Source organism: Lagopus muta, chromosome 2, assembly GCF_023343835.1.
Source record: "Lagopus muta isolate bLagMut1 chromosome 2, bLagMut1 primary, whole genome shotgun sequence".
Taxonomy (NCBI): domain Eukaryota; kingdom Metazoa; phylum Chordata; class Aves; order Galliformes; family Phasianidae; genus Lagopus; species Lagopus muta.
Genome location: NC_064434.1, coordinates 102,071,991 through 102,083,356, shown reverse-complemented (window position 1 = coordinate 102,083,356; position 11,366 = coordinate 102,071,991).

Sequence of the window (11,366 nt, the reverse complement as noted above, 5' to 3'; positions counted from 1 at the left end):
TCCATTTTGGTAGTGGCAGGTCAGCAATCAGGAGGTGACATTCTGGCTGGCTTCTAGGTGGGAGGGAGAAGCTGAAATGCAGAGCCACGGCTTCCTGGGGCTGCTGCAAGAGCATCGCTGCCACTCAGGAGCCCTGCAGTGACCCATGTGTGCCCCAGTGATGCTGTGACACAGTTTGGCCAAACCCCATTCCTGGATGCTTTTGGGGGAAGGAATTTGTGAGTGGGCTGGAAATGCCAGACCTGCTCTCGAGCATTGTGAAATAGCTCTGATTTTTGTTATTGTTACTGGAGGCGGGGGGAGGGGAGGGGGGTCAGTGATGACTTTATCATGTGACGGGTCTTCTGCATTGCCTGGTTAGGACGTGGTGAGGAGATGGTGCGAAGTTTAGAGACGCTGCTTATTATGTCTCTACTAGGAATAGCTTATGACAGTGATGGAACAGTTTTTGCTTTCAGTGCTGCACCGCTCAGGAGCATGGACTGCTAATCCTGCTACAGAGGTGCCATGCCGAGGCAGCTTTTAGATGACCCCACTGGTTGCTGTCCTGTTTTTCTACTTTCCCAGCAGATGTATAATTTGAGGTGCACTCTGATTTTATTCCCTCCCCCTTGCCCCGCTTTGGCTTCAAATTTTGCTGGGAGGGAGGTGGAGAGGAAAATCCTCATGAATTAACATTATTTCCCTGGTGGGCTTTGCTGCCATTTTATCTAATTACGCCTGCTGTTTTCTAGATCACATTGTAAGCATTTGCATGAAGGGGCTTTCACTTACCTCCTCAAGTAAATTAAATAACAGCCCTTAGGCTGGGCTGACAGCATAATGCATTTTCATGTGGGAGATCAACAGCTCCCATACCTTGAGATGGGAAAATGCTGAAATATGAGGGCAACTCTGTGCTTTGTCTTGGGTTAGGGCAACCAGAATGTGTGTGAGCTACCTTGCAAATACCCTTGCCTGACTCTTGTGCTGTGTTGGCTCTGTTGGGAAGAGGATGCATGGGAGTCCGTAGTGAAGGCCATGGGGAGCAGATTGTCGTTCTTGGTTCACTGGGATCCACAGGCTACGTGTAAGATGTGCAGGAAAGCTGGGGAAAGCCAGCCTGTTGTCAGCACATGTAAATGCACAAGCCTATTGGAGAGCACCAAGGGATCTGCAAACAAGGAAAGACTGAAAGCCACAGACATAAAGCAAATGAGAGGTGCAGGCCCTGCCCTGAGGACAGTGTGACTCGTGGATGGAGGAGACTGGACCTGTCTTGAGTGCTCTGAAAATCAAAACACTTGGATTTGACTTTCATTTCCACAATAAGCTTCTATTAGCCATCCAGTAGTTTCCCTCTGCTGCGTTTCTCCAATTTGCAAAATGAGACAGTGCTGTCTGCCGAAATGACAGTCCGTTGCTTGCTTTGCCTGACCGTTACTCCAGCCCCAGGAGCTGCCTTCATTCAGAGCACCCAGAGCTCTGGCAGCAGCCCGGGGGGTGACCCAGTTCCTCCCCAACATGGCCTAGCGAGCAGTCAGTGAGCAAGGAGGGGACGAAGCCATCTCCTAGGGCCAGCAGGGCATTTCCTCTCTGCTCTGGCTTGCTCATCCTGGACATTACTGAGGGGGTCAGCAACTCGAGTCTGCCTAGCCACTGGTTTCTGCATGCTGGGGAGCCTCTCAGTTATTTCATGGCGACAAAGAGGGGCTGGACATTTCCTCATAGCTTGCTGTGGAGCTCTGCGATGACAGCAGCCCTATCAGTAGTTGTATTTCTGATGTTGAAGAGCCTTCTAGCTTTTGCTGCTAATTCTTCTTTCCTGGTGTCATTACCTAGGGATTAAGGAAGTCATGCAGATCACCAAGTACTGCTGGAAGGAGTCTGCAGTGACTCACTTCTGACTGGGGAACTCTATTGGAGGAGAAGCACAGTTGACTTGTTTTTCTTTTGAGTTTTCTTTTCCATCAAAACTTAGTTCCATGTTGAAGATGAGTGAGAACTGAAGTTAATGTGATGGGGTAAGAATACTTTTTAACTTGCATGTTAAAGCACTGAAAGCAGAGAACTATTCTTTTCAGTTAACTACTGCATCCCAGTGTCTGAGATTCAATTTGAATGCTGGTGAGATTTACCAAATAAAAAGCCCGTCTTTCACTTTGTTCAGGCTTGGCTTAATGCCTCAAATACACGGAGCTTAGCTTATAGTTTGCATCACAGAACCAGCCGGTGTAATTCCTGAAGGATGGCAGTGAGACACTCCATCTCCCTGACATGTCAGTGTGCTCAGATGGCTGCAGCAGGACACAGGAGAGTGAGTGGTCACCACGAGGTGGCTGTGGGACAGGCTGAGGAGGCAGTAGCCCTCACAAGCCAGTAATTAGGGCTTAACGTGTCAGTCATCTTTTTAGCATGAATGTGCATGATATTCCTGATGTGAGACATCGCTGCTTTTAACAGGTTAGGTGAGATGATTCGGGGCTGATACAGCTTCTGCAAGTGATTGGGTAGTACATGTCCCATTATTATTCACTCCTTGTGGATGTTAGACAGCTTTCTAACAATTCATGATATCTCTCAAGCTCCCATCCCCTTCTCTGACTTCTTTTTTTTTTTTTTAATGATTTTATTATTATTATTATTATCATTCAAACTCCTGCTGTACACATCCCCCAAGGAGGTGGGAGGGCAGATTGGTGGGAGATGACTTGGCTTTGTTGGAACTTCACTTAATGCAGGGTGGGGGCAGAGAAAATGAAGCTAAATTACGCAGATCCTGAAGGCACAGCAAGTGTGCTACATCACTTGTGAGCATGACTAGAACTGAAAATGAATCACAGCCTTGTTAGACGCTGTATGTGTCAGTGCATGTGGGCAGAAATATCATTCAGCGAGAGGGAGAAAAAGACAGAGGGAGAGACTGAATCTTTTAAAGTGTGCTGGTCCCGCTGAAGTAGTTGTAGTATTTAATCTAATGGGTGAGATCAGGGAAATGGTGGGACAGCTTCCATAGGATGCATTGCTACATCGATTCTTCTTCCTTTCTGAACATTCAGGAGGAGTCTGGACCTCACAGCAGTGGCATCTGAAGTTTTTACTAAATCAGAAAATACTACAACTGCAAGTTCAGATCTGTACCTGTTTTCGAGTTCATAATACTACCACTGAGATTTATTTTGGGGTGAGATTTGAATGCAGAATTGCTTTGGCCTGAGAGTGCATTTTGTATTAGGAAGCAAATTTGATGTGCTCTTCCTGTAGACTTTTGATGGTGCACACACACACAAATACACTGGCACACCCATGTGCACATCAAACTATTTTTCCATATTCCTGTTTAAAAAAATACATCTCCATTCTGGATCTGTAATCTCAACTCTTGCAGCTGTGTAATTTGAAAAGGGCTCATCTCTAAAGTGGAAATTGGTTTTGCAGTTAGGCCATGTAGGAAAAGAGCTATGGCAGGTGATTTGATGGAAAGCTACTGGGATCAGCTGACCTCTAAAATCTGCTGTATGTGTTTTTACGCCAGCAGACACTTAACACAAATGATAGCAATGTTCCTCGAGATGCATTCGTGCCTTCTGCAGGGACCTATCCGTGCCAGCTAGCAAACAATCATCTTAAAATTCCCTACCTGGACACCCAAACACTTTTTTGAAGCCAGATGGAGTAAATCAGTGTATTCCTTCACAGATTTTGGCTTTGCATTTCTGTATGTTGTGCCTAGTCCTGCAGTTCTTTCCTGCCCTCTTACTTCTCCAGTACAGCACATGAATGCATTCAGACTATGGATCAGATTGCCAGGTGCTTCTGTCCCCTGGTCTGATCCTGCCAGTTCTGTATGCAGACACTTTCCTCTCGTTTCTTCTGGTTTTGAGGTACTAAGCACTCATACAGGTGGGAGAACCTGGCTCGAGTCTGCAATGTGCATTATGCATGTTTTGGAGTTGTTCTCCTCCACAAAGGAAGCAATCTTTAGGAAACACTGCAGTTCAAATCTCTTTGAGGACAGAAAGGGGAATTTATCCCCTTTCTTGAAGCATGAGATCATCTTTGCTCAGAGTGAGCTGGAAGCTATGGGAAGATGGAGATGTTCCCCAAACAACACCTAATGGAAGAGCTTGACTGCTGACAGCACCAGACCACTAATGAAAACTTTAAGGAATTAAAAAAATAACAACGAAACAGCAAACAAACAACAAGTAAACCAACAGATTTTTAAAGATTTCCTCCCCTACCCTGTTACAAGAATATAGAGCTGTTTGTGTAGGTATTGTGGGCACTTCAGACTAGACAGGCTCCTGCGAAGGCAAAGATGCTACTTCACAGCCTGAAGTGTAACAAGAACAAACTTGTGTTTGTTTTTTTAATTATTATTTTTTCCCTCTTCTCCTGTTTATGTGCCCTTAGTTTCTCATCCATCCTGTGCCTAGTATGGCTACATCTCTTGTTGACTGGAGGTGTGTTCTCTTCCAGGCTGGTCCACACTTAGTCCCCAGCCTACTTTCCAGTATCTTCTACAGGCTTTTTATTCTAGCCACATCTCTGCCTGAATCCACCCTGGATAGGAGTTCTTCTTTCAGTGGGAAAGCTGTTGCCCTGTCTGTCTGATGTGCACTGAAGGCAGGAGCAACTGATCAGCCCAGGTGAGTTAATGTGAGCTGCAGAAACTCCAGAAATCCTGAGGTGATGGTTGAAAGTGCTTTCTCTGCAAAGCACAGCCCGTGGCACTTGTTTTGTGGCACATTTGGATCCTATTGCCTTGCTCTTCTGCTGGATTTAGGAAGATTGTGTGCAGAAGAAAGCAGTGGTCTTTGCCAGTAAAGTCTGCAGGCACTGGCCCATGACATCTTGTATGGTTAAAAGCTGATGATTGTAGACACTAGCAGGAGTTTAAAAAAAGCAGCTAGAGATGTGTGGCTTCTCCTTTATCCCCCTCCCCACAGACCAGGTGCTCTGTGCTTTCTGAGCACAGTGGTTTCTGAACGTTAAGAAGCATGTAAACTGTCTCCAGCTGAGGACACAGTGCTGCACCTCCCTCTGCACCAACACAAGAAACAAGAACAGAAAAAGAAAAAGAAAGAGAAAACACCATCAGTAACTCTTGAAAATCCTGATCATCATGTGGCATTGCTAGAATGTCCTTACTAACTGAACAGAATGGGAGTAGCCTGTGATTTTCTGACTCTTAGACATGACTGCTTTGGGAGAAAGACAAGGAAGGGATCGATATTTACAACAAGAAAAAGGTTTTAATTACTTAGAGCAAGAACATGTTCTGAAGAGTAAAGATTTTAGACTTAGTGTGCATGGAACAAAAGGCCGTTGTGTGCTATGTACAAGAGTTGCTGAGAGTTTGTATTCTGCCCTTTTTTTTTTCTGTGGGAGTTATTTCCTGTTGTTGACTAGAGTTCTTTATTTAGAACCACCTAGCTACTGAATGATGGCTAGCTCGCAAAAAGTATGATTAAAACTTTCTAAGGCATATTTCAACATCTTCTCACTTGCATTAATTTGTGGTGGACCTTTGCTAGATAAAAGTTCAAAACAACAAATGCATTTTCCTTATCAGCCGTGTCAGCTAACAAAAACATGCTGGGGGGCTGAGGGCTTTCCCCTGAACATCTCATGGAAGATGGTGTTTCAGTAACAAATGTGGCTTGTTGTGGTTTGAAAACCAAAACAAAGCAGCCAAACTCCTGGTCTCCCTCCTCCCTTCTAACAGTAATGATGTGGCATTTTAAAGGGGCCACTCCTGATGGACCCCACTGTTATAGCAGGAGTGCAGCAAGCACTTGCACGTTCCCAACTATTCTGATGAGAAAGGGTTTCCTTTGCTGAGTGCTGCCAGAAAGAAGAGGTTTTTGGTTGCTGACCTGCATGGGGACACCATTTGTGTACATGTGTCAAGTCAAATTATCAGCATTTTGACATTTCACTTCTTCTTTTGCTTTCATGGCATGGGCTGAACATTCAGCTAAGGAAAGTGAGCAGAAGAACAGGTTGAAAAAGAAGTTTCAACCTGAAGGTTAAAATACTGAGTTACAAATGTGAAAATGCAGGCAAAGTTACTGATTTTTTGTTTAGCAGGAATCATGCTAGGAATGTCCCCTGGGTGTGGATGGTTAGCAAATGCCCCAGGCCATGAGATAGCAGATGAACAGTCACCCCTGCTGGACCAGGCCTGGGAGCTCTCTCAGGAGTTCTGACTTCTGCTTGGCTCTTGCAAGGAGGCTGCTGCCTTCCTGGGAAGCAACGGGCAGCTCCTGCTTTTGCACACAGGTTGTGGAACAGGAGCGACAGCTGCTTGCACCCTAACAGCAGTTCATATCTTTCCTCCTGCAAATAAAACTGATGGAAGCTGGTTAGAAAAACTGGGGCTCTGCAGGAAAGGGGGATCTCTCTGAAGGAGAGGACTTTGGGAGCCTTCTGCCCATCCCTTCCTGCTGGCTGGGAAGTGGCTGTCTCAGCTGCTGTGGACTTGAGGGAGCAGCATGCCCCTGGCTTTCCCAGCTCTCTGCCATCCTGCCTGTAGCATAGCTTCTTTCTTCCTTCAAATGCTGTCAGATGCTGCTGGAGGAGAGAGATGGGGGTAACCAGACAGGAGAGCTGCCTCACCCCTCTCCCAGAGCCACTTTTAAGGATGTTGGCTCTCTGAAGTCACTTTGGGAAGAGGGAGAGAGCAAGTGAGGGCTGTGAGAAGATGAGCAAGGTAGCAATAAATGGTGGATCTTTGGCTTCCTTCTTTGTCCTGGTGACATTCCAGGAGAACTGGGTGGGGTTTGCAAGGCTTTCATCTATCTTTGCTTGGGAATACAGGGTAGGTGTAAACCTCTCAGCCTTTGGCTAATGGTCACTATATGAAAAGCTTCCTTCAAAGTGAGAGTGTAAAAAAGGTTTGGAGAGAACATAAATGAGTCTGTACCGTTCCCTTTTTCTTTAATAAGCTAACATCCCTTTCTGCCCATCACAGGACAGTTTTAGGCAAGGCTGAGAAGTTCAGGCTTCACCCACAGTCTGTTTATGTGCACATACAATACAGGCTTTTGCTGACTTGGGCTGGTAAGGGAGCTGGGGGAATGCAGAGAGAGCAAATGAATCATTTCCACTTACATCCTCAGTACAAGCACCAGATATGCCCATTCCCTCTTTTTACAGATCTGTTTTTTGCACATGATTAATGAATTCACGCATTCTGTGAAGGGTTAAAACAGAAAGATTTGTGCATTCATTGCACTGACTCAGTGAGTTCAGTTCTAGATTGTCTTCATTTATTCATCATGGACCAGAATGGCAGTAGGAGTTTATGCTGCATTTGATGTTCTTGTGATACTTGTTGGTTGTTTGGGGTTTTTTTGCTGGCTTCTTTTTCTTCTCATCTAAATTTGGCTCTGCAGATTCAACTGTTTTATTGGGGTTTGGGGTTTTTCTAGAAGAAGTAGTGTAGGTCACTTACTGCCTAAAATTAGACCCCTAGAAGGCTGTCTGTCTGAAAGGAGTTCAGATTACCATCATCTGTGAAGAATGTTGCACGTGGGACAGTTGGAAGAAGGATTTCTTGTTGCAAATTTGGATCATCCTGAAAATCCCTGTATCTCACTCAGTAAACACTGCTGAATCTAGTGGTTCTGAATTCTGAAAAAAGCCAATTGGAAATGCCCAAGCCCTGCACGTGGTGTGGGAGCTTAATGTGCTGTACCAGTCTGCCAGCAGAAGCTGCTAGAGAAAAGGTGCATTTGATTGGATGTCAGTGTACTAACTTGTGTTTTCATTTAAGTAGGGGATGAAATGTAGTTTTTTTTTCTTTTTTTCCCCTCGGTAATGCATCTGAGCACGAGCACATTATTCTCCAGTGACGTGGTTTGAGGTGCTATGTAAGATTTGCAGCGCTGCATCGTCTTACATCAACACCGTAGCTACGACGCCATTTAGCTTGTGCCATCACAGCCTCAGACACCCCAATACTGCTGCACTGTGCTTTAATGCCACACATCTGAGCAGGAACCTCCACGTCTGTAGCCTCTCATCACCTGCTGGTGGCCCCGTTTGGTCTATCGAGCCGTCGGCGTTTCAACAAGCTTGAGCAGTGCTAAACGTATTCCAGCGTGCCTATGCAGACAGGCTTCATCCAGGTCTCAGATGTGTTTAAGACAGCGTGGTACGTCTGCACTCCAGAAATGCACAGCTCCACGCAGAGCTCCGCTTCTGAATAGGAGCTTTCGTGTGCTAAGCCAGGTTGGAGGAGTTGCTGTCCTGTGGGGAACGGGGAGCAGAGCATCCATCAGCGTTACAGCCGTGATGGCACCCTTTGTGCTAATGAGGCACACGTGCGGCTCTCATGTTGGACAGCCCTGTGTTGTGCAGGTTTTCAGGATCAGGTTGGGATTGTGCAGGAGTCTAGTGGGTGGCCTAAGGCTTCTGGCTTGATTTCAGTGACATCTGTTTACACCAGTGGTTAATTAGGCCCAAAGACCGGCCATCTCTCTGAATTTCCTCCCCCTGCTTCTGTGTTGTTGTTGTTTTCCTTTATTTGAAGTATTCCCTCTTGGTTGTAAAACAGAGCCTTCAGTTCTATCCATGGATTTTTTTCTCTTAATGTACTGGCCCCCAGTATTAGATGAGTATCAGAGTATCGACCTAGCCTCCCTTCAGAGAAGTAACTAAGTGTTCCAGAAGAGAATGGCTTGTGCCTTGGAGAGGCTACAGAGCGAGCACTGAAAGGAGAAATAAGAAAGCAGCATTTCACAGCCCCAGATTGTTTAAAACTTAACACAATGTGAAGCACAATCCACTGCATCTCCAGAAGCGTGAGTACAAAGCAGGGACGGACTGAGGATCCTGTGTGCTGCACAGCTTTGGTGTGAACAGAGCGGCCTGGCTCCACAGCAAAGCACGTCTCGCCAGAGATGCAGCCTGAACGGAATATGGGAAAAACAAGGATGTCTGTGAGAAGGCAGAAGGATGTGTGAGTAGCCGGTGAGGGCAGGCAGGCAGTGCACACTTTGTCAGGGGACGGAGCTTTTCAGTGGAGCGACGATGATGCACACCAGCAGCCTCCAGAGCACTGGGAGTGCTCAGGGAATTACAGAGGGAGGGAGTCATCTCAGTGCATGAGGAATGCAGCAAAACCTCCTCTGACTAAGCCAGCTAATGCACGTTGCTTTTTTTTTTTTTTTCTTTCCTGATAATCCAGTTCCATAATATTTCCTTAATAATTTAATACCCGAAGAGTAGCAGGCCTTTTGCAAAGCGTTCAAATCATGAAGTCTCTCTTTCAGACAAAACCTTGCCCCTCTTGTCCTTGAAATGCTCCGGGGATTTTTACCAGGTATAACTACTTTAGTTCAGGTGTTGTTTGTTGCTTTTTTAGAATTCCTTTATGAACTCACCATGCGGCACAGCCCTTGGTCCTGCCAAGCCCCAGCTTTCCGTTACTAGACCCTATGGGCCTGATCCTGCACCACTTGAAGCCACAGACTTTAGGAACAGAAATTGGCATCGAAATCTGCAGCAAGTCTTAGAATAAGCACACGGAGGAGGTTAGTTGTGCTCAGAGCACTGATTCATGAGCTCCACGGTTTTTGCATATCTGTTCATTTTACCTAAGTAAGACCAACTGCCCAATTGGACATGTAATATATGATACTGCATTAGAAGTAAGGCTGCATTTGGTCATGCTCATTAATTAAACTGATTTCTCCTGTAGTTGTTTGTTATTTTTTTTCCTAGAGAACTAACAGAGAATGATAATTAAGCATATTATGCATTCTAGGGAACGATGTTTCTCCTCCTGCCACAGGAACATTAGAGGAGAAAAACAGGAACTAAAGCAGAAAATGTTAAGAAGAAATAAAAAAGAAAAAGCTAAAATTGGAGTGAGAAGGGGGAGCATTCCTTCCTTCTGTTTCAGCTGATTCCTCAGGACGTGTGTGGCAGCCTTCTTACAGTGGATGAGTTGCACCAGCAGGAAAAAAAAACAGAAGCCAACTGAAATCTAAAGCAAAGCAACACAGCTTTCCACAGGTGCAGCACAGCTCCCTGGTGATGCGTGACTGCAGTAATGCAGCCCTCTAATTTATTTATTTTCGGAGTGGATTGCTTTTATTTGCAGCTGACCCTTGCTTAAGAAAGCCGTTAGTGCTTCAGTCTCAGTCCTGCTGCTGAGCATCTCTCCCTGCTGCTCCACTGCTGTTGCTGTTGTCATCGCCTGGCCATGGCTCCTTCCAGAAGGCCATGATTGATCCTGAGCTGGCCTCAGTGGGGATGTCTTGAGGCTTTGTGATGGTTTATGATGTTTAATTCACACCTTCACTCTTGGGCTTAGAATATAGAATCATAGACTGTCTTGGGTTGAAAAGGACCACAATGATCATTTGGTTTCAACCCCCTGCTATGTGCAGGGTCGCCAACCACCAGACCAGGCTGCCCTGAGCCACATCCAGCCTGGCCTTGAATGCCTCCAGAGATGGGGCATCCACAGCCTCCTTGGGCAGCCTGTTCCAGTGCATCACCACCCTCTGAGTGGTTCTTCCCTGTGGGACCTGTATTGCACAGTGGATTGCACTGCACCAGTGGGATGAGCACCCTTGGCTGTAGGCAGGCCCCTAAGATAGCTTTTCCCAAGTTATTGGTGCTGGTAGGGTCTTGCTTTGCAAGAAGTTGTCTGCTGGGGGGCAGTGTTAGGTGCTTCTCTGTCACCCCCTGTGTGCATTAATGCCAAAGCATGCAGGGAGGGAGTCAAGCCGTTTTGTTCTTAAAATTACCAGGTGAAAACCTTGTAGCATTAATACGTACTGCAATTAGAAAGGCCAGAGATGCAATTAGAAAGTGAGGAAACTGTTCAATGTGTCTTTCTTTTTTCTTTTCTTTTCCTTTTTTTTTTTTTTTTTTTTGAACAACTTGAGAGATGCCGACATCTCAGTGCACTAAAGATAGCCCGTTTCCTAATTAGCACTCATGTTGATAGCCAGAGATTACCTGGCCATCTGTAATATTTCTAATGAATTGCCCTAGGAAGTCTGGTGTCTGTTATCCCTTCCCCCCCCCCCCAATCTTTAATTTGTCTGTTAATTGATTTATTCTTAATACAGGATGGCTTTTGAATGATCTAAAGGAGACCTGGGCAGACTTTGACAAGACAGCGCTGTGTTTGGGCTGTGTCTGTGGCCCGTGTCAGGTCAGAACCCTACAGAGAAACACAATTTGGTTCCTTCTCATTAGTTTGTACCCTCTTACGTGAGCAGCCCAACGGCCTGCCCCTTGCAGGCTTTTCCCCCAGCTCCTGTGGTTTCTGGGAGCCTCTGCCAACTCACTTCCCTGCCCAACATTTCATGGCTCAGGCACAGGCTGTTTCCAAGCTCACTAACATGTTTGGGCAAATT